We start from the raw sequence: 24,693 nt of genomic DNA, 5'->3' as shown, positions 1-24,693 counted from the left end.
GGTGGATACCTCACACACTCGGAAGGCCCGCTGGGCTACCGGTTCAGAGACTCGGGGCCTACACCACGCAGGGTAGAGGAGAGACGGCCGCTCTCCCATCCCACCAAAGCATGCAGCACCCGAAGTATTGGGCTTACCCTCCCCCCTTTGGACCGGTGGGGGTTATCCCGGTCCCACTAATCGACACCAGCGAGCCTACACGGAAAGCAACAGATAGCAACAGCCTAAACCGCACACTGATCCAGCAGACTGATAGCTGCACTAAAATGGCGGACGCACAGCCTGATGAGAGCCACGCGGCACCAGAGTCCCAGCTCTCCACCTGCGCACCACTAGATACTCGCCTGAACAAACTGTTTGCAAACTTCTGGGCAAAGGTGGAAGAGCGCCAAGCTGCTGCAAGGACACGAATGCAGGCAAGTGACAGCACACAGGGACATCAAGGGAGCGACAGCGGGAGAGGTACAGGGAAGCCTCTGGGCAAGAACCCGAAAACACAGACCACTACTCCTTTCACAACCCCGTCCGGGCTGCGGGCCCTGAAGGGCGAAGTCCCAACGCAACTCCCAAACAGGCGGAGGCCGGGGTGCCGCAACGCAACCTTCAAATCTACCCCACCAGGGAGAGACCCGGCCACTACCTGCCCTCGGGTCAGTGGTAATATGATGCTGACCCCACAAAAAGCCCGGAGCGAGAGGGTCGGCCCAGTATACCCCTGGCCGTCTGCCGACACCCAGCGAAGAGGCTCTACTGAGCACCATACTGCTATGCCGCCAGCTGCCCCTCCGGTTCCTGCTAAATCTACAAAGGGACACACACCGCTGCAAAGGCCGCGACACAGGCGAACAGCACGGCACCGGAGACGCAGTCCCAACCAGACACCCAAACCCGCTTGCTCTCTCCCGAACAGGAAGATTGAGGCGCCTAGAGCTCTGCCAACAAGCGGCAACATGAGACCTACAGTCCCCCAGCAACGCTCCGATGTCCGCTGCCTTTCTACTCCTGGAGACTTGCCACGAACCGGCATGGGTTAAAAGGGACTGGTCTGTGGACTCATAACTGACTTTCTTTTTTATTTTTCCCACTTTACTATTATTTGAATCTGTCTTCATTGTTGGAACGTATGCTTTTACTTATCTCTAAGCAGCTCACACTAGCAACTGTCGATCACTATTGCCCCCACTGTATGTGAGACATTCCTGAGGGAACACTTAGTGAGCTTGCCTTTTTCATATTGTCATCTGTGTTTATATTGGTGGTCAGTGTGGGTATCCCCTGCCTTGCTTGTGCTACTGAATTTGCACTGTTCTAGGATTTCTAGGAGTCTTACCTTGCCCCTCTTTGAGTTTTGTCCTACCACTGTTATCCTCCTTTTGTGTGTTCTGTACTTTGCACTTTAAAATGCAATCACAGAAAGACTTGGACACTGCCACTAATGGTTCTTCCTCTAGTGCCACTAGGCACCTTACACCCCAGGTGGTATCAAAACCTCCTAGTCTGACTACTGTAGGCAAGCCTCACAGGAGCAAATGAACTCAGAAGAGCTTCATTCCCTCCTGGACGCTACTATGGCTAAGTCAGTGATTCAAGCTATTTACTCCGCTATGGAGGCCATGTCAGACATGTTGTCCCACTCTATTACCCATGCCCATATGTCTACCCAGCAGACATCTACCCACATTTTTGCTAACCCCCCAGAGAATAAACCGGTTACTAGTGCTGGGCACAAAGCGGGCAAAATATCCCATCACCCAGATGCGGACGCCTCCAAAACAGTACAATCGGACAGGGAACGTCCTGTCACAGATGATGTGGTTGCACCAGAACAAAGAGCCACCCACCGGGCAAAATCGGTGAGGAGTTAGAAAAGGCCTAATTGAATCATCCAATTCTGAATCGGAACAGGAGGACGCACTGAGCAAGTCCGAATTCAGGAACATTTATTCCTGATCACAGTTCTTTATCCATGTCTGGGACTGACTTTAAAGTCGGTAGGGAGGATTCCACCCTCCTCGACCCTCAGGGTGAACCACTTTTTGATCCGGATGCGCTGCAACATCAGAGATCTTCGGAGTGCTACCCTTTGGATCATGTGGCAAAGTATTTCACCGCACATATCAGGAAGCCACTTGATAAAGTGACAAGGAATAAACTTCGGGCTTAATGCCTGCGTCCCACAATTCCTAATTTTGCATGCGTCATCCCAGAAACAGGGTGGAAGGCCAAGAAAGGCCTACATTTTTCTTTACCCAATTGCCAAGACAAAGTACTGGACGTCCTTGGACCCAGTGCTACAATATTCAACACGGTCGAAACGGCCCTTGCAGGTTGTACTCCTGAAAATTTGCTCCCATCACATCTTTCTTCACTAACAATTGTTGGGGGCAGATTATACTATTTTGTAAATGCCTGGCACATGTTAACTTCGGACTCGTGGGTCCTACAAACTGTTGTGGGTTATTCCATAGATATCGTACAATACCCAGTTCATATGTGCTTACCTAACCAAATAGGTTTTTATGACAGATAGACATTGGATGGCATCAGATTTGCACGCTCACCTCAACCTAAATACTCTTCGTTATGGGATGTAAACCTTGTCCTCCAACTCTTCGCAAACTGGCCAAGGAATGAAGACCTTTCACTCAAACAACTCACGGCAAAGCTGGTGATGCTGCTTTGCCTGATCTCCTGTAAACGTGTATCAGATGTGCGTGCACTTGACCTTTCTGCACATTTGTTTACTCCTGAGGGTGTTTTGTTCGATATCTCAAGTTGTACCAAAACGTCAATCACCTCTGTGTTCTACCCAACTTTTCCTCAGAATGTTAACATATGCCCAGTGACCTGTCTCAATGAATACGAATCTAGGAAACAAAACTTCATCCCTTCGTAATCCAACACATCCAGACTTGTTTCTAGCACTCCGACACCCACATCACCCTGTCTCTGTAGTTACACTGTCTCATTACCAGTTGTTTCAGCTTCCTAACGGGATTTGGCACAGGTTTGCATTCTTTCCTTTCAAGTTCCAACGGAGGATCATGTCTTCCATGGAATACTGGTGTCATCCACCGACGAAGTTGCTGTTTCTTCTTCAAGTTTGACCATACGTTTGTTAGATCGAGATGTTAGTCAGCATCATCAAGAAAGAGGAGTGGCTTAGGGTCACATGGGTCTTATGGTGCAAGGAGCATTCTTATTGGATGTCATGTTGTGTTATTAACCTTTTGAGGGTGCATGTTTGAATTTTTCTAAGAATATTACAGTATCCTTTCTTTGCTGCTGAGGAATAAAGAAAGAGATAAAGCATAATACTCGCCTCCGTGTCCTTAATAAAATCCTGACTTTACGTCATGAAATTGGTCAAAACTGGTAATTCTGTAACCCTATTGTTAGTTAGACCATTTCATGTTTCTCCATTACTAGCAACAATGGGCTGCCACCTGAAGTCCAGCCACAATCCCAAATTAGCCTATTTGATTCTGGCTGCTGTTCCTAGTAAATGTATAGTACTGGATTCTTCTCTGTCTGTCATATATTCTAAATATGATAATGAAAGAGAGCCTGTAGAAGTGGTCTGGGTGCAGTGGGTCTTTAACCATGCAGCTGAAAACACTGCAGTTTTTTAGAAAAACTGCAGTTTAAGACTGCATCTATCGGCTGTCTACGAGACAGCCACTAGAGGCCCTTCCTGCTGTTTCATACATGAGCATTAGGTTCCCCTCGCTGTGACGACAGAGTGCCGAGGTACCTTGGTACTGGAATTACGTTGATGAAAAAAGGGTTATTTAACCTTCTGATTGCCACGTGGGCAGGGGGCACATGGGCAGAGTTACACTATAATGTTCTTTTAAAAAAGAAAATAAATAAGATGTTGGCTTATAATGTTCTAATTGTGACTTTAATGCTTGTCATTTCCCATTAAATCACGACAAAACTTTAAGACTAAACAATTATTCCTTGGGAAGTTCCACAATCCTGGTAGCCACATTTTCACTTAGGACTGGGTGCATACACATGCCTGAACATGCAAAAGACATCAGAAAGGCATTAACATGTTACCTGTACATTCCTAAAGGTAGCCAGGATGAGCAATGAACCTGTGTAAAATCGTATACATGCCCAGAGCATGAAAATAATATTCTGGGAAAGAAAATCAAGAAATTCTGTTTTGATTATCTAATGGGAGATACAGAACAATATTGGGACAGTGTATTTCCAGTCTAAGAATACAACTAGTATTTGCTGTAACAGTTATATATATGAGGTTAATGCAACAGATTATGTTTTGTGCTAAAGAAAAAAAAATATTTAACAGGTGTCCTATTGATTTCTTTCAAGCTGTTTTCTAGTAAATGTACTGTGTTAATTTTTAACCTATATAATAATTTCTATGCCCCTCTTCTTTAATTATTCAATTTGATTGCTAATTACTAAAAGAATTAGGGAGCTACCATTAAGCTACCATCCAGTTTAAGAGGTTGTTACTTTTGTTAAACTGCTTGTAAACTGATCTATATACTTGAAAGTTGTGTTGTAGTCTACTTTAATCACTTGTTATACGATATTGTGCAAGCTGCATTATCTCAAAAGATAATCCTTGGCTTATTTCTAACTCTGACTATTAGAATGCAGTCTAGCAAAGCTATGGGTAGATGGAAAATGGTTGCTCACAACAATCCGATGATGATGATGATGATGTATCAGAAAGTTGTAAATGCGCACTAAAACTAAAGGCAGAATTTATGATGTGTTTTATAAATGTCATGTCCATGTTTCCAATTGCTTTCATTTCCTTTCACTATGCACAGGACATGGTGGTTCTTTTAGTGTCTCTATAAATACAACAGTTGACACTTTTGCCCAGTGGCGGCTGGTGAAATGTTAAAGGACCACTATAGGCACCCAGACCACTTCAGCTTAATGAAGTGGTCTGGGTGCCAGGTCCATCTAGGGTTAACCCTGCCTGCTGTAAACATAGCAGTTTCAGAGAAACTGCTATGTTTACCTTAGGGTTAATCCAGCCTCTAGTGGCTGCCTCATTGAAAGGTAAGTGATTTAACCCCTTCCTCTCCCTAGAGCCCAGCGGGAGGGGAACCCTAAAGGGTGGGGGGGACCTAGAGACCCTATAGAGCCAGGAAAACGAGTATGTTTTCCTGGCACTATAGTGGTCCTTTAAGATGGTGGGGCGCCAGACTCCTAACCGGGGATTTTACTCATCACTATACAGTACAGAGATTCTCATACAATTACAGAGCATTGAGCATAATACAGAGATGCCTATACAATCAATATAGCACAATATAAAGATATCTATAAACCTGAGCACAATATAGAGGTAAATATACCACAGAGCTGAAAAAATAGTGATATAATACACTACACAGAGCTGGGTACAATACAAAGATACCACCTATACAATACACAGAGCTGGGTAGACTACAGAAATACCCATACAACAGACAGAGCTGAGTAAAATATAGAGAAATAACACACAGAGCTGGGCACAATAAGGAGATACTCATAACTGTCCTACACAGCCAGGATCACTGTGATGAAGTACACAGAGCTGCAATGTAGCGATACACACACACAGCACGCACGTCTCTGTAAAATGCTTTAGTTCTTTCTCTATCTTATATCTATCTAGTCTCACTTAGCTTGTAATATTCTATTAACCCCTTAGTGACCAGACAGTTTTTCAACTTTCTTACAGTTAAGGATCAAGTCTGTTTTTACATTTCTGAGGAGTTTCTGTTTAGCTGTAATTCACCTCTTTCATATTAAATGCACCCACACGTATTATATATCATTTTGTTCAGGAGAAACAGAGCTTTCATTTTATATCAAATAGTTTTATATAAAAAAATAATTTAATATGAAAAAAAAAATTTGAGAAATTAAGAAATGTTGTTTTAACTGTGTGTCACTTCAACTGTGAATAATACTGTTACCTGTTACTGCAATAAAGTACACATATTTGTATTCAGCATTGTCTCACAAGTAAAACAGTACCCCCCATGTATAGGTTTTTTGGTGTTTTGCAAAGTTACTGGGTCAAATATAGCACATTACATTTTTCAGTAGACAACCCAAGGTATAACAAATGGGGTATGTCAAGTCTTTTTTAGTAGCCACTTAGTGACAAACACTGGCCAAAGTTAACCTTCATGTTTGTTTGTGTGTAAAAAATGCAAAAAAACTAATTTTAAAGTGGCTACTAAAAAAGACTGGACATTCCCCATTTGCAATATCTTGGGTTGCCTACTTTTGTGAATGGTATGCCACCATGGGGGTAATTCTCATTCAAGGGCTACCATACGGTCTCAGAGGCAACAAAACCAATCTGGCAAATTTCAAAGTGAAAAAACTGAAAAGCAAGCCTTATATTTGACTCTGTAACTCTTGAAAACTCCATACAACCTGTACATGGGGGTTCTGTTATACTCGAGAGACTTTGAGGAACACAAATATTAGTGTTTCAGAACAGTAAAACGTATCACAACAATGATATTATCAGTAAAGGTGTCGTTTGTGTGTGAAAAAATGCAAAATTGCACTTTCACTGACGACATCATGCTCGTGATAACGTTTCACTGTTTTGAAACACTAATATTTGTGTTCAGCGAAGTCTAAGTACTAGTAAAACAGTATCCCCCATGTACAGGTTTTATGGTGTCCTGGAAAGTTACAGGGTTAAATGTAGGGCTTGCAGGGGGGCGGAGCCTGACCGGGGAGCTGAACAGACACGATATCTGTGAGCTCCCGAGCCTGGACCCGATTTTCGGCAAAAAACGAGGGAACCCCGCTCAATCCTGAACCCTTACTTACCTCACCTTGCAACCCAAATGCTGAGGAACGGGTGGATACCTCACACACTCGGAAGGCCCGCTGGGCTACCGGTTCAGAGACTCGGGGCCTACACCACGCAGGGTAGAGGAGAGACGGCCGCTCTCCCATCCCACCAAAGCATGCAGCACCCGAAGTATTGGGCTTACCCTCCCCCCTTTGGACCGGTGGGGGTTATCCCGGTCCCACTAATCGACACCAGCGAGCCTACACGGAAAGCAACAGATAGCAACAGCCTAAACCGCACACTGATCCAGCAGACTGATAGCTGCACTAAAATGGCGGACGCACAGCCTGATGAGAGCCACGCGGCACCAGAGTCCCAGCTCTCCACCTGCGCACCACTAGATACTCGCCTGAACAAACTGTTTGCAAACTTCTGGGCAAAGGTGGAAGAGCGCCAAGCTGCTGCAAGGACACGAATGCAGGCAAGTGACAGCACACAGGGACATCAAGGGAGCGACAGCGGGAGAGGTACAGGGAAGCCTCTGGGCAAGAACCCGAAAACACAGACCACTACTCCTTTCACAACCCCGTCCGGGCTGCGGGCCCTGAAGGGCGAAGTCCCAACGCAACTCCCAAACAGGCGGAGGCCGGGGTGCCGCAACGCAACCTTCAAATCTACCCCACCAGGGAGAGACCCGGCCACTACCTGCCCTCGGGTCAGTGGTAATATGATGCTGACCCCACAAAAAGCCCGGAGCGAGAGGGTCGGCCCAGTATACCCCTGGCCGTCTGCCGACACCCAGCGAAGAGGCTCTACTGAGCACCATACTGCTATGCCGCCAGCTGCCCCTCCGGTTCCTGCTAAATCTACAAAGGGACACACACCGCTGCAAAGGCCGCGACACAGGCGAACAGCACGGCACCGGAGACGCAGTCCCAACCAGACACCCAAACCCGCTTGCTCTCTCCCGAACAGGAAGATTGAGGCGCCTAGAGCTCTGCCAACAAGCGGCAACATGAGACCTACAGTCCCCCAGCAACGCTCCGATGTCCGCTGCCTTTCTACTCCTGGAGACTTGCCACGAACCGGCATGGGTTAAAAGGGACTGGTCTGTGGACTCATAACTGACTTTCTTTTTTATTTTTCCCACTTTACTATTATTTGAATCTGTCTTCATTGTTGGAACGTATGCTTTTACTTATCTCTAAGCAGCTCACACTAGCAACTGTCGATCACTATTGCCCCCACTGTATGTGAGACTTAAAGTTTGACTAGTTTCTATACCCATACCACTGCTACAAGCTTACACGCACAAGCCAGAACTCTTGCCTAAAATTATATACCTATATAACTCATGTTGACACTAGACTAACATAAGCACTGTTCCCTTGTAACCAGAATCGAGGTCTGCATGTTGAATTAGGACACTAGTGTAGCCAGGTGATTTTATTTGCACTTTTTAAAATCAGTTCTTTTACTTTAAGGTTCACACAGTTACTAGCCAGAACTGTATTTACTTAGCGTGCACACCTATCTTAAAAAGCGCAGATTACGCTATTAAATCTTACCGTAACATTTGCCAAGCGCAGCCGAGCCAGGAAAATACAGCACACTGCTACCAAACGTATGGTTTTCGCTTTTAAAGCTCTAGCATGTTGTTATAACTACTGATGCGTAGGAGTTAAGCGCAATTATAGCCTAGCATTTTATACACTAATGCGACACTTATCAGCTTGTTATCTATGTAACATCTATGTCATATAAAAAAAAAAAAAAAGTGCTCTGTCCATCTACTACCCACTGTAACTTATGTTTCGAATTCAACGTATGGAATGCCGTTGGGGTACCATATGTATGCCTGTAACCATCAAAAGCACTGCAAAAATAAAGAATTAAAAAAAAAAAAAAAAAAAAAAATGTAGGGCTTGCAAGCCAAATTATCTAGACCTACTGCCTGGGTTGTCAGGCAGGTCCATCAAATTGTAATTAATCGAATTACTTAATTATGTAAAAATATGATATAAATATATTTGTAGAATTTATATATATATATGTGTATATATTTTTTATTAATACTTTATTTATAGATATATATATATATATAAATAAAGTATACATATATAGATATATGTATTTATAACGTCATTCTAAATGTATTTTGATTTAAATATATATGTGTATATATATATATATTTAAAAATAATTTATTTTTCATTGTGCATAGGTTGAGTTACATGGCAGTCTACATTGCCACAACAGCAGATGCGGGCTTAAACAGATAATTATATACGTTGTTATGACATTTGAAATCATAGCACATTTTTGGAGTCTAAGTAGTGGGTAAGTCTTGCTTGAGTTCTGGGATTTGTAAAGGAAGGTATTTGACTAAGACTTCTGGATTTTCGTCATCGTGGGTTTTATGTGGCTTGGTGAGCCTGAGAATGTGAGCTAAACAGGATGGTTTGCAGTAAGTGTGCCCTTCTGATAGTCGGGGTTAATCCAGGTAGTTGCTGCGCTAGTCTGTCATGCGGGGTAGGTTTGTGTATGTTGCCTCTGGGCCCCCTTTTACCCTGTGCAGAGTTGGGTCGGGCAGGATTGTTGGGTGGGCTTGCTTGTGTGGGCCTTGTTGCGGGTTGGGGATCTAGAGTGCGCTCAACGTGCGCGTCTGTGGCAAAACTAGCCACTTCTGAACTACATTCAGTACAGGTTGTCCGTAGGCTGAAGATATCATGTGTAACGTTAAATGTGTATGTATTGTACTATGGCCGTTCGCATGCTGGCAGCCGTATGCTGCCAGCACACCAAGCATTCATACGACGAAACTCGGCTATCCTGGCCGTTCGCCGTACGAATACGGGCTCCCCAGGTCGACCACACATTCCCAAGTCGTGTGGTACCAATTCACCGATTGCAACATTGTTGCAATCGGTAATTAAGGGCTCTCCTAGGTGGCCGTCGATCCACTACCGACCATGCGGCGGTCGGCCATCTTGGATCCTTTGTCTCTGCAGCGGGGTTCGGTCGTCGAGAGCCTGGAACTGAAAACGGCTACTCGATGATTTGAACGCCGCTGGACTTCCAGAGCGTTCGGGAGTCCCGCGTTCGGTACATTGTATGTCCCGTACTTATTCGGTACTTTTAAACCCACTTTAATGTTTTATTGTATTATGTGCGGCGTTCGGTCAATTCAGCTGGGATCGGAGCGGTATTCTCACAAAGTGTGCGCTCCGACCTCAGCTATCTACCGAACGTTCAACTATTGCAAAGTACCGAATATTGTGTGATTTCTGTATTTTAATGTCAATTGTCGGTTTTGCTGCACGAGGAGATAATCCACTTAGTCGTCCATTTTAGTGGGAGTATCTCTCTCGTGCAGCAAGGCCTGCTGGGAAAGTCACAGTGCATGGTGGGAGAAATCCCCTGGAATTACTGTCTGGAAACCCCTTGCATGGGGAACTGTATAAATATGCTGCCTGTGAATAAACCGAGTTAGTTGACTCCCAAACTGTGTTTCGTCCGGTTATTGGGAGGATTGGGAATATTGCCTTGCTTTCTATTCTGACTGTGGATTTCCTAGATGTACCAACGGATATCGTATGCTGTTACACTGCATTCCGTTACAGCGTCTTTGTGGATCTAGTAAGGGGTGAGCAAGAGGTGACCATAGTGCTCCTGTGTGGGCATTTGGCATCCTGGGTGGTCCGAGTGGGAAGGGTTTAGGGAGCGGGTGTCCCTGTTTGCTGTATGTGTGTATAGTCGTTTGAGCCACTAACAGAGGGGGCAGCGGGGGGCGGGGGGAAAGGTAAGTGGAATGGGCCTTTCTCTAGTTATGCGGCTTATGCAGGTCGCTATGGTCGGTCTATTACGTGTTAGGTTTGGGCTGTTACACCTCGATGTTGGGTTGGCGGTCTGTGGGTCGCCTGTCCATGGGCCGTCTGGAGTATGTTGGATATATGGCTAGCTAAATCAACTAGTAAACTTTAAAAACATTGTTAAACAGCTTGTATGGGGTGGTCTGTTACAGTTCAAGTCCTTGAGTTCCGGCCTGATGTACGGAATGTCCCATGAGTGACCGGGTCGAGGTCTCTGATTCTCTGGAGGCCTGTCTGCCAGACCGAGTGAAGCTAGGAACTGTGTTGCCTCTTCCGGTGCCACAGCCCTGTAGTTTTTGTCTTCCGCAGTTGCCGTTAGAGCCCTTGGAGTGGACCAGCGATACGCGATGCCTGCTTCTTGCAGCCTCCTTGTGATAGGCCTCATGGCTTGCCTCCATTGTAGTGTGGAGCGGGTAAGATCTTGATAGAAGGTCAAGTGGTGCGTTTCGAAGTGGAGGGGTGTTTTGTCCCGTAGTGCCTGTTGGAGCCTTTGTTTGTCAGCATGAGCGTGGAATCGAACTATAATGTCTCTCGAGGAGGCAGTAGGTGCTCTAGGCGATTTTGCTATGCGGTATACACCGTCTATTACAATTGATTTCACAGTTTTTGCAGGCAGCACTGAGGCTAAAAGGCGTCTAATGAGATGGGGTAGTTCTTCCGACGTCTGGTACCCCCGGATTTTCAGATTTTTCTCCCGTCCTTTATCGTCAAGGGAGTCTAAGGTTTGTATTGCTGTGCGCGGCTTGTATCTTGTGTACATTCTCCTCCAGGGCCGAGAGGCCTTGTTTAAGGTCTGTTACATCGTCCTCCGTGACCCGTACCCGTTCTGTGACGGCTTGTACCTCTTCCTTCACCAGAGCAATATCTGCTTCGAATAGCTGTTTAATGCGTTCATAAAGGTCTGAGATATCTTGCTTGGTCGAGGGATCGGAGGGTTGTGTGTTTACTGGTTCTCCGTGATGCGGCAGGAGGGAGCAGCTGAGCCCGCTGGAGGGTCGGCTATCATCGTTATCTGGTGGACTAGTGATGTGCTCCTCGACTGCCCGCTCTGCGGGTGTCTGTTTCGTTGGACCGGAGAGCATTTCGCCGATGTCTCTCCCCTTTTGCGGACCTGCCGGTGTTTTTGGTTTTGTGCGGCCCATTGGTGTTGCGGGCGGCTCGCCTTCAGATGGAGGTGAGTACCAGGCCCAGTTGGCAAAAGCCTTGGCGTATTCCGCGGCCCTCCTCAGGTCGTGCGGCCTGGGCGTCTTCCTGGTCTTGCAGGCTGATTTGGCCTTCGAGTCGTATGTGAAGGGCATGAATGTGTTCCTTGTGTGCTTATGCACTTTGTTTCCACACCACCGTGGGTTCGATGGGGTGAGAGTCTATTGATGTTTGGCAGATTATTTTGTTTTGGGCCCGGAGCTCTGAAAGATGCGTCCGCTCCTTCCTGGTGCTTGGCCCCGCCCCAAATATATATGTATATTAATATCAAAATACAGTTAGAACAAATTTAAACCGGTATATAATTTTTTTTAAATGAATTTTTTTTTTTCAAATGTATTTATTATTTTATATATATATATATATATATATATATATATAGAAAAAAGCAATGAAGGGAGCACACTAGGTCTTCGTAATAGTGCAAAGTTATTTACTGCATTCCAAGGAATACATCTCTGTGTTATACAAAACAATCAACGTTTCGACCCTGCTGGGTCTTTATCAAGATCTTGATAAAGACCCAGCAGGGTCGAAACGTTGATTGTTCTGTATAACACAGAGATGTATTCCTTGGAATGCAGTAAATAACTTTGCACTATTACGAAGACCTAGTGTGCTCCCTTCATTGCTTTTTTCTCTATATATAACGCGGGATTGCACCTAGGCCCATATATACACTTGAAAGTTTTTTGTAAAGGAGGAGTGCCTGGCTCTTGGATTTTTTCTATATATATATATATATATATAATTAACGTCATTTCAAGTGTATTTTAATATTAATATATATAGTTATAAATATTAATATATAATTATATATATATTAATATTAAAATACACTTAGAATAACGGTTTGTGAATGTGTATGTATATATAAAAGTACTTATATATATGATCTAAGTACTTTTTATGTACTTTATAAGCTTTTATTAACTTCACTTAACTTTTACAAACTTATGTGCAGGCATGAGGGGGACAGCCTGAGAGGCCCCCTACAGGCCCTGCACAAGCCAGCTATTCCGGCCATGTGATCACGAGTACCCCGCGATCACATGGCCAAGGGGGGCTGGATCAGCCGCAGGGGGACTGCCTGGGATGCCGAGCATGTCCGCATATCTCGATCCCCGGCGGAGGATTGCCAGCGATCAGGCAAGTGCATTGTTGCCGCGGACATACTAGGTACATCCGCGGTCCTTAGCAACTGTTTATTTTCAGACGTACCTAGTACGTCTGCAGTCGTTAATGGGTTAAATATTGCTGCTGTTATAAAAACATGTCAGCTATTCCATTAGGTCTCAGCAAATAGTTTGCACATGGTTAAAGCATCAATATACTGATAGACTCCAACGATTTCAGCTACTCCTGACTCACTATTAGCTCTCAGCACACAGTGTGCACAGGGTTAAAGCAGCAGGATACTGATAGACTGCATATTACTTTTGCAGCTGGAAATACAATGAATTAGCAGTGGATATATGGCGCAAAGAAGAACCTGACACGGTTAACAGAATTAACAATCATTGCAGATTAAAATACATTGAAATCAGATCAGTGCTCAGAGTCACAGCCCCAGTCTTGCAGTTTGAAGCTTCACAACTTTCCAACTAGCCACAGCATGAATGTATTGTACCTCAGCTGTAAAGTGACTGAACACTTTAAAAAAATATGATGGGTATGTGCAGTAAGAGTTGTTAATTACAGGCAGCACAATGTTCTGTCAGAAATGTCCTTCTCTCATTGTCACTCCTAGGCATCCCTGGCTTTATATATGTTAATTATATATGTTAGTACATTCCTTTTCTCAGTCAGCCCTCAGGCAGTCACTGGGGTTATTGGGGGAGAACAAAATACAATAGTATACACTTATTTTTGGCAGGGGCCAGGAACTGATGTGCTCTCCCTGTGCTGCTTCCAAAATGGCTTCTTGCTTCTCTCTCCTGTGGGCACTGTAACCTCACCCACTGGTGCTATAAGCAAATTATAGCCCCTGAATAGACAGGCCAATAGAATGCCTTCAGGGCCGGACTAGGATAAAAATTCGGCCCGGGCATTTTTTTATCACAGTGGCCCACTAAGAAGGGGGCGGGGCAGAGAGGGTGTGTTTTGTCATCACTAACGACAAACACGCCCCCTCTCAAAGTGCAGGCCAGGGCAGACCATGCGCAGAGCTCTGCTAAAGAGCTCTAGCATGAGAAAAAAGCCCTGTATTTGTTCTGCACAGTGCAAGCAAATTTAATAACATGCTTGCACTGTGTTTCCTTGCAACTTGTCTCTGGTGTCTCTATAAATGGATACCAGGAGACAAAAGGGCCAGGAAAGAGTATTGTGCATGTGTTTGGAGCCTGCTTGTGGGATTGTGTGTGTGTATAGAGTGAGCTGATTGTGGTGTGGTATTATGTAATAAGGTCGGTTTTAGTCGTGTTGTGTTTGTGGTGTAATGTAATGCATATGTGGCTAGGGGCTGTAGAGAATGTGTGTATAGGGGATGTAGCAAGTGTGTGTGTGTGTGTGTATAGGTGATGTAGTGTTTGTAGAGAGTGTGTGTTTAGGGGTGTAGTAAGTGTTTGCTTACAAGGAATCTAGTGTGTGTATAGGGGATCCAGAGTGTGTATGTCAGGAATGTAGTGTGTGTGTGTGTATATATATATGTATATATATATACACATATACATATATTTTTATATATATATATATATATACATATGTTTGGAAGTATTGTGTATGTGTGTGGTGCAGTGTGTTGGGGAGGTTCTGTGTGTATGTGAGGGGTGCAGCATGTGTGTATGATGGATGCTGTGTGTGATGTGTGTGAGGGTGCGGTGTGAGGGTGCTGTGTATGATGTGTGTGAGAGTGCTGTGTATGATGTGTTTTGTGATAGTGCTGATTGTGATGTGTGTGTGAGTGCGATGTGAGTGAGAGTGCTGAGTGTGATAGTGCTGTGGATAATGTGTGTGATTACTGAGGGTGCTGTGTGTGAGGGTGCTGTGTGTGAAGGTGCCAAGTGTGATAGTGCTGTGGATGATGTGTAAGAGTGCTGTGTGTGATGTGTTTTGTGATAGTGCTGAGTTTGATGTGTGTGAGAGAGTGCCGAGTGTGATAGTGCTGTGTATGATGTGTGTGATAGTGCTGTGGATGATGTTTAAGAGTGCTGTGTGTGATGTGTTTTGTGATAGTGCTGAGTTTGATGTGTGTGAGAGAGTGCCGAGTGTGATAGTGCTGTGTATGATGTGTGTGATAGTGCTGAGTGTGATGTGTGTGTGAGTGCTGAGTGTGATAGTGCTGTGGATGATGTGTGTGAGTACTGAGGGTGCTGTGTGTGAGGGTGCTGTGTGTGAGAGTGCCGAGTGTGATAGTGCTGTGGATGATGTGTGTGAGAGTGCTGAGGGTGATAGTGCTGTGGATGATGTGTGTGAGAGTGCTGTGGATGATGTGTGTGAGTGCTGAGGGTGATGTGTGTGAGAGTGCAGTGTGTAAATGTTATGGATTGTGTTTTAGGGTAAATAAATAAATCTGAGTAGGCATTATGTCCCCCCTCCCTTCTTACCTTTAGTCTGGGGGGGGGGGGGGGACCAGCACGGTGACATCATCCCTGGTGGTCCTCGTGGTGAGTGAACTCTAGCCTGCAGGCTAGAGTTCACTCTCGCGAGATCCGGTCGTTGCCATGGCAATGCGCCAGATCGCGCGAGAGGAACCCGGCGGAGCTGCAAGATAGAGCTCCGCCGGGTCCTCTCTCTCCCTCCCTTCCTCCCCAGCCGCAGGTCTATGAAAGTGGGCCGGTGAGGGAGATCTTTGATCTCCCCACCGGCCCGTCGTGGCAAACAGCGGGGCCGGCGCTCGGATAGTGCCGGCCCTGCAAAGACCGGCAGGGGAGATCTTGGGACCTCCCCTGCCGGCCTCGGCCCATGGCCACCGCGGCCCACCGGGCATTTGCCCGGTGTGCCCGATGGCCAGTCCGGGCCTGAATGCCTTGACTCATAAGTAGCCATCTCTGCTGCCAGAACATGAACACCATGAAAATTCCTGAAATTCCTTCTTAAATGACACTAGGCATGTGCAAAACCTGCTGAAACAGGGCAGCTTTCAAACCAGACCGATTTTTGACATGCCTACATGCTCTCAAGTAAGCTTCTGCAATCAGCTATCAATGAGAGGGCAGGGCCTAGTACAGAATAAAAGAGACACTAATTTTTCCGTTTTGTTTTTTGGCTAATCACTCTCCGCTCCAGAAAAATAAACGTAGTGTTTCCAAACTACTGTTGTTTGTGTACGATTGAGTCATTATACTATAAAGTAAGATGCATTTTTGTGACAGATCTACTTGAATTACAACATAGTATAGCCCAGAATAGCAAAAATACACGTTTGTTTATTTTCTTATTAAATTAAATCTCCCGTTTCTTCTGACCTGTAACTCACCATTTTAAGTTACCATGTGGTCACTCCCTTTATTTTCATACCTCTTTGTGCTAATTGCTTTATGAAGGCACTTTGTAAACGTTTAACTAACTGCAGATCCAGAGAATGTCATTGGGGCATTATATTGCTTACCACAGAGAAGGGAGATAAGGAAATTTTATCTAGGAGGCTAAAGTAAGGTGATGGACTCTTACCTATATAAAGCTAGCGTGCATTGCAACAGTATGTTTATACATCCACTTTAATGTAGTTGTTTTTAAAAAGGCCAGTCTAAGCACAATAACCATTAGTTTGTTGTAATAGATTTATAGTTTTTGCCTCTCGTTTGATGAAATGTATTAGTTGAGAGCATCAGCTAATACTCTTAGCCAATGGGTTAAACTGACATCATGAATGTGGAAGTAGGAACTTTAGCATAAGTGATCTGAGCTGAGGAGGCTTAACAGGAAGGACCATGGTCTGACTACTTATCATGATATGGCCCCAGGGCATGTCTGGTACCATATCTGCTGTAATGGTTATGATGATACATTGCGCCTTCAACTTTTGGTTATGGTGCCTAGATTGCAACTTTAACCTTTTCTGGCTTGGACCTAAATAACAAACATGGTATTGACATGGCAACCCACTCTTTAATTTTAAAAGTACCTCAGTGACATATAATTTATGTAACCTCTAACATGATTACTTCTGTAAACCTCTTTCACAAGACTTAGCATTGTCAGAGAGGGCACAGCCAGCATAATTGCCAATTTAAATGTCCTGAGGCCTGCTCAGCATGATGTGTTTTTTCTTAACTGCTGACTGGGCCAGATTTACCCTTTTTGCTGCCCCAAGGCCAGTTTCCTCAAATCAACCTCCCCATCCCAATAGATAGATAGATAGATAGATAGAATCAGAAATGAGGTGGGTGTATGTGATTGGGCATATGTGTGGGGAGGATGTTTGTGTTTTTGTATGTTAGTGGGAATGCACATGTGCAGTTTGTTGATTGCTGTGTTGCATTTGTGGGGGTAAGCTACATGCGGTGTTTCTTGTGTATGGGAATGTTGCATACAGGGTTGTGTGTATGGGGGATTCTGCTTGTGTGGTTGTGTATGAGAGGGGAAGCTTGCAGTGTTGCGTGTGTAAGTGGGAGGTTGTTGTGGGGATGTGTGTGTGAATGGGGCTTATTGAAATATACTATATCTGTGTGCATAGGCTGGGACTGAATGTGGGTAGGGGCTCGTGTGTGTGTGTGTTTAAGAGGATAAGGGCTTTATTGTGTGTATAAAGGGATAGGAGCTGTAGTGTTTCTGGGAGGTAAATTGGTGATGTAGTATGTGTTTGTGTTTAATTGGAGTTGTAGTGTGCAGTTTGCTGTAGTGTATGTATTGAGGGTTTAGGGGTTGTGTGTATTTATTTATAAAATATTTTACCAGGATGGATGCATTGAGATTTCTCTTGTTTTTAAGTATCTCCTGGGTCCACAAAACATTGCATTGTTACAATAGGATACAATATTTCAAAAATACAATATACAAACAATATATATATATATGCAGATGAAAAGAGTGCACTCGAAAGGTCTTCTTAAAGACATAAACAATTTATTGTGCCAAACTTCAAAGACATACAAGTCGACGTTTCAGTCCTCGTAGGACTTTTTTCAAGACCTTGAAAAAAGATCTTGAAAAAAGTCCTACGAGGACTGAAACGTCGACTTGTATGTCTTTGAAGTTTGGCACAATAAATTGTTTATATCTTTAAGAAGACCTTTCGAGTGCACTCTTTTCATCTGCATATACTGAAGGCTGAGGTAGCACCGAGGCAAGCACAAGACCGGTACATTGAGTGCGGGACATTTGCAGTTGGTATATATATATACACACACACATATAAATTTAATACATAACAGGTAATAAATATTTTCAACCATGACAGGTGCATTCAGTATTGAGGTATATTTCCATAGATCTCTTAAAAGATTTTAGATTGAATGAAGATTTGACTGTGTCCCTGAGGTTATTCCTTAATTGCGGTGCTCTATAGGAAAATGAGGATCGAGCCACTTCATTTTTGAATTGCGGTTTGCTAAATATCATGCTAGTACTGGATTGGAGGTTATAGGAGGTGGGAACAGCCAGGGAGAGCATTCTACTCAGGTAGGGTGGGCTTATGCACAAGGCTGGAAAGATTAAGAGTGCGTCGGGATTTCAGCGATAGCCAGTTTAGCTCTTTTAACATGTCACAGTGGTGGGTAAAGTAATTACATTCTTTTTTTTTCATGTATAATTTTTATTTTATTTATGATATTATAAGGTATACATGATACACAGATACAGGGCCGCCATCAGGGGGTGACAACCATGATGGTGGTCACGAGCCCGGCGGCCCTGGGGGGCCGGGCCACCCGATGGGCCCTATATCTTCAGGGGCCCGGTCAGCGCTGTGGCCGTTTTATAGCGTGACCGGGCCTCTTTAAAAGAACAAAAACGCAGCCGCACCGCAAGTGCTTCTGGGAGGAAGTGGTCACTTCCTCCCAGCTCACTCCACGTGGGAGGAGAGCCAGCGTGGAGGCCAATGAAGAGGGAGAGCCGCGCCGACTGCCATTAGCCCCAACCACCATCCTGCAAAGAAAATGTAAGAACAGGAGGGTGGCTGAGAAATGAGCTGTGTGTGTCTGTATGCATGCATGTATGTATATATGTCAGTATCAATGTATGTCTGTATGAATGTATGTATGTGTGTATGGATGTCAGTGTATGTATGTATTTTAAGAACTCAGGGTCCATACCAGATGAGATGCTATTGGCCCACATAATCACGCTGCCTAAGCCTGACAAAGCACCCACAGAATGTGCCAATCTAAGGCCTATCTCACTATTAAATGTGGACACAACACTCTACGCAAAATTATTAGCTACACGCCTAAAACCTATGTTAGACAGCTATGGACAGATATCCTGCTATAAAGAGGCGACCGGGCCTCTTTAAAAAAACAAAAACGCAGCCGCGCGGGAGGAGAGCCAGCGTGGAGACCAATGAAGAGGGAGAGCCGCGCCGACTCCATTAGCCCCAACCACCATCCTGCAAAGAAAATGAGGGTGGCTGAGAAATGAGCTGTGTGTGTCAGTATGTATGAATGTATATATGTCTGTATGTCATTATGAATGTATGTCCGTATGCATGTATGCCAGTATGCATGTCTGTCTGTATGAATGTATGTATGTCAGTATGTATATATGTCTGTCACTATGTATGTATGTATGTATTCCAGTATCAATGTGGCTGCACGGGAGATCCTGGTAACAAGTACCCCTGAGGAAGTCCGAGCTGTTAAGGATGAAACGCGTAGGGTTGGACAATTGTAGAGAGAATCTTTTTATTGCATTTATTTATTTTTATTTTTATTTACTTGTGTTAATAAATAGTTTTTATAATTTAATAACGGTATCCCCCTTATTTTACATCAATTGGAGGAGGATGGTCGTGGATAACGTCTGATGATACGCTTTTATATGACTACAATTTCGTAAGTGCAATTTATTGGAGTGCAGGATATATTCATTTACCATCTGCACTTATTTGTGGTTTATTTCTCTCCTACATGTCCATACATCCATGTTGAGGATCCCTTATCATCTCTACATTACTGAGATACGCCTACTATCAATTTATGTCTGTGAGTGCAACTTAATAATTCAGTGATTTTTGTATACTGGCTATACTACTCTATGAGTTTTTTTATTTTTTCTGTTCTGTAGATCCTTTTTATTCAGGATTACTGTCAAACCTGCGATGTATGCCAAAAGGTGGGAAAGAGAGGGGATCACCCCCGGGCAAAACTGCGCCCACTACCCATAATCGAGGAACCGTTTTTCTGGGTGGCCGACTATTTAGTCGGGCCACTCAGCAAGCCCATTCCCTCCGGTAAGAAATACATTCTTACTGTGGTGGACTATGCTACCCGCTATCCGGAAGCAATAGCTCTGTCAAACATACATGCAGAGACAGTGGCAGACGCACTGGTTTAGGTGTTCACTAGGGTAGGATCTCCTAGGGAAATAGTGTCAGATCAGGAAACCCAATTTACAGCGGTGGTTACCCAACAACTCTGGCAGAGCTGTGGGGTAAAACCCATACTAAGTTCACCCTATCATCCCCAGATGAACGGCCTCTGTGAGCGTTTCAATGGCACACTTAAACAAATGCTAATCACGTTCACAGAGACCTGTCGAAATTGGGAAAAGTTTCTTCCACATCTGCTCTTTGCGTATCGGGAAGTACCCCAGGAGTCTACCGGATTCTCCCCGTTTGAATTGCTATACGGGAGACGAGTCCGGGGACCCCTGGACCTGGTACGAGAGCATTGGGAAGGAGCTATGGGGGACACGTACCCCTGTAGTAGCGTTTGTACTGGATCTCAGGGACCGCCTACAGGCTCTGACCGAAACAGTTCGGGAGAACATGCGGGCGGCCCAACAGTGACAGAAGCGCTGGTATGATAGGGGGGCTAGGGACCGTATATTGGAAATAGGACAAAAGGTCCTGGTACTAAAGCCCACTAAGACTGACAAGTTACAAGCTTCCTGGCAGGGTCCCTACACAGTGATAGACCGGATCAGTGATACCACTTACATTGTGACCGACTGTTCCGATGATAGGATCCGACGATCCTTTCATGTGAATATGCTTAAACCATATCGAGAGAGACCAGAGGAAGTCTCCGCCGTATGCACTCCGGCGTATGAGGATAACGAGGGTAGTTCTTTACCTGATCTGCTTCCCCAAAAACCTTCAGGGGTGGAACAGGTCCAGTTAGGCCCCGAATTGAGTTCAGAGGAGCAAGAGCAGGCTTCCCAACTGTTAGAGGGATTTGGAGGCATGTTTTCTGCGGCCCCAGGCTATACAACCATGGCAGTCCACAGAGTGGAGACCCCAGGCCAGTTACCCCTGCGGCAGCAGCCTTACCGAATCCCAGAAGCAGTACGGGAAAGCATGCTAAAAGAAGTCCAGGATATGTTAGAGCTGGGAGTAATAGAGGCATCTCAAAGCCCATGGGCTTCCCCAGTGGTCCTGGTTCCTAAAAAAGACGGTAGCACACTGTTCTGTTCGGTTCTGTATGGATTATCGCAAACCTAACGATAGGACGGTCACAGACACATACCCCATGCCCAGAGTAGATGAGTTACTTGACCGTATGGCTGGGGGGAATTATTTGACCACTATTGATTTGTGCAAAGGGTATTGGCAAATCCCCTTGGAGCCTGAGGCCATTCCGAAATCGGCATTTGTCACCCCATTTGGCCTATACCATTTTAAGGTAATTCCATTTGGGATGAAGAATGCCCCAGCTACTTTCCAAAGGATGGCTGACCGGCTCCTGGAGGGATTTCAGGGCTTTGCTTGTGCTTACCTGGATGATATAGCTATCTTCAGTGGCACCTGGGAGGCCCACCTGGAACACATCTCAGTAGTGCTCAATCGGATTCAGAATGCAGGACTCACCTTATGTCACGACTAGTAATGTGGTCCAACACGCAGAAACTATGTAAACATATACATAAGTAAGAAAAGGAAAATAATAGGATAGAGCGTAAACCGGACCTTAGAATGGCCGGACTAATACGCTAGAGACAGAGAATGGTCACAGGGAAAGCCGAGGTCAAGGAAGCCAGAAAATACTCAATACCGATAAAACAAGCCAAGTCAGGGAAACCAGAGATCAGAATAACCAGGGAAACGCCAAGGATCAGGATACCAGGAAATCAGAAACACAGAATCAGCACTTTCAGGAAACCAGGAAACTGAAACCACGACATGGCAAAGTAATGGGGAAAGCTAGGGGTTTAAATACCCCTCTCTAGGCTATGATTGGTCAGAGGGCGACCTCTGACCCCAAAACGTGCGTGTGCGTTGACGTCGTGACGTCACGCACACGTTGGTATAATTCTCGGGGGCGGGGCTAGCAATAGACGCGACCACGCGGTCGGCGCCATCTTGGATCTGGGCGCGATGCCCGGAAGAACTACGTGCGCGGTTCCCGGCTCGCCGACGAGCAGGTAAGCTCGTGTAGTCGGAGCGGTCGTGCCGGTCGGGCATGACCGTGAGGCTCGGCGGGCCGGTGACCGCAACAGTACCCCCCACTCGAAGACCGCGCACCGGGCGGGAAGGACCCGGCTTAAGAGGAAAGCGGTTGTGAAATGACCGGATAAGACGGGGCGCATGGACCCGGTCAGCAGGAACCCAACAACGTTCCTCGGGACCATAACCCTTCCAGTCAACGAGATAGGACAAGACACCTCTGGATAATTTGGAGTCCATGATAGAATGGACTTCGTATTCTTATTGATCACCCACTACCAAGGGCGGAGGAGGAGTGGATACCCTGGTGTAGCGATTGCAAGTAAGGGGCTTGAGCAGAGACACATGGAAAGTATTCGCTATTCTCATATGAGCCGGTAGTGCCAAAGAATAGGTCACTGGATTAATACGTTGGGTAACTCGAAAGGGACCAATGTACCGAGGGGCAAATTTCATGGATGGGACCTTAAGCTTGATATGTCTTGTGGAGAGCCACACCCTGTCACCTGGAAGATAGACAGGATTAGCGCCCCGTTTCTTGTCAGCTTGGACCTTTGCTCGGAATGAGGCTTTTTGCAGAGCTGAATGGACGGAATCCCAGGTACCATGAATCGATTCTAAACGGGTGTTCAAAGCGGGGATATCTGTGTCTGAGAATGCAGAAGGTAAAACAGTGGGGTGATAACCCTGATTAACAAAGAATGGACTGTGATTAGAAGATTCATGAGTGGCATTGTTTCTGGCGAACTCAGCCATGGGTAAGAGCTCATACCAGTTAGATTGATTGGCATTTATAAAGCAACGTAAATAAGCTTCTAAAGACTGATTCGCCCTCTCTGCTGCTCCATTTGTTTGAGGGTGATATGCTGACGAAAAGGAGAGTTCGACGCCCAATTGTTTGCAAAAGGAACGCCAAAACCTAGAAACAAACTGGGTACCTCTGTCAGATACTATGTTTTTGGGTACACCGTGCAACCGAAAGATCTCTCTCAAGAATATTTGAACTAGATCTTGGGCAGATGGTAATTTTTTAAGTGGGATGAAATGTGCCATCTTCGTGAATCTATCAATAACCATAAGAACTGTATTAAACCCGTTAGAACTGGGTAGATCCACAATGAAATCCATGGCCAAGTGGGTCCATGGAGCACTAGGTATGGGCAGTGGTTGTAACAGTCCAGGAGGTGACCTAGGAGGAACTTTAGAAACGGCACATATTTGACATGCCCCAACATAATCTTTGATATCGTTTCTAAGAGCAGGCCACCAAAATCTCCTGGAGACGGCTGAGAGAGTTTTATGGACTCCAGGATGGCCCGCTGTGAGGTTGTCATGGAACAAATCTAGTACCTTCTTTCGAAACTGAGGTGACACATACAGTTTGTCCGGAGGTTTTCCCACAGGTGCCTGAGTTTGATCTGCTATTATGGCACAGAAGAGTGGAGAAGACACTTCGGAAACAGTAGTGGCAATGAGGCATTCAGGAGGTACAATAGGATATATCACCTGTTCTGGTACTTCATCTGTCTCAAACTGCCGAGAAAGTGCATCTGCCTTGGTGTTTTTAGTACCAGGCCTGTACGTAATTACGAAATTGAATCGGGAGAGGAACAATGACCACCTAGCCTGACGAGAGTACAGTCTCTTAGCGTCCCCAATATAAGCCAAATTCTTATGATCAGTAAAGATCAAAAGTGGCTCTTTGGAACCTTCCAAGAGATGCCTCCATTCCTTAAGGGCAAGTACAATGGCCAAAAGTTCCCTATTCCCTATGTCGTAATTCCTCTCTGCAGGTGTGAGTTTGCGAGAGTAAAATCCACAGGGATGTAAAGGCGTATCAGGACTTTCTCTTTGAGACAGAATGGCTCCAACTCCTGTCTCTGATGCATCCACCTCGAGGATAAATGGTTTGGATGGATCAGGATGGGTCAGGACAGGTGCTGAGGAAAATAAAAATTGTAATTGTTCAAATGCCTCTCTTGCTTCTTTGGGCCAAGATATACAATTTGCTCCTTTTTTTGTTAAATTGGTTATAGGGGAAATCACGGAGGAAAATCCCCTTATGAATTTGCGGTAGTAATTTGCAAAACCTATAAAGCGTTGAGTAGCTTTAAGGCCCTTGGGTAATGGCCACTGTAAGACTGCCTCCAGTTTGCGAGGATCCATCTGGAAACCAGACGGAGATATAACGTATCCAAGGAATTGTATCTCCGTTTGGTCAAACTGGCATTTTTCCAGTTTACAGTAAAGGCCGTTTTGTAACAGGGTTTTCAGTACAATTCTCACATGATCGTGATGTGTCTCTAGATCTGGGGAATAGATGAGAATGTCGTCTA

This window comes from Pelobates fuscus, chromosome 5, assembly GCF_036172605.1.
Source record: "Pelobates fuscus isolate aPelFus1 chromosome 5, aPelFus1.pri, whole genome shotgun sequence".
Classification (NCBI taxonomy): Eukaryota; Metazoa; Chordata; class Amphibia; order Anura; family Pelobatidae; genus Pelobates; species Pelobates fuscus.
Note: the sequence above shows the minus strand (reverse complement) of the source record.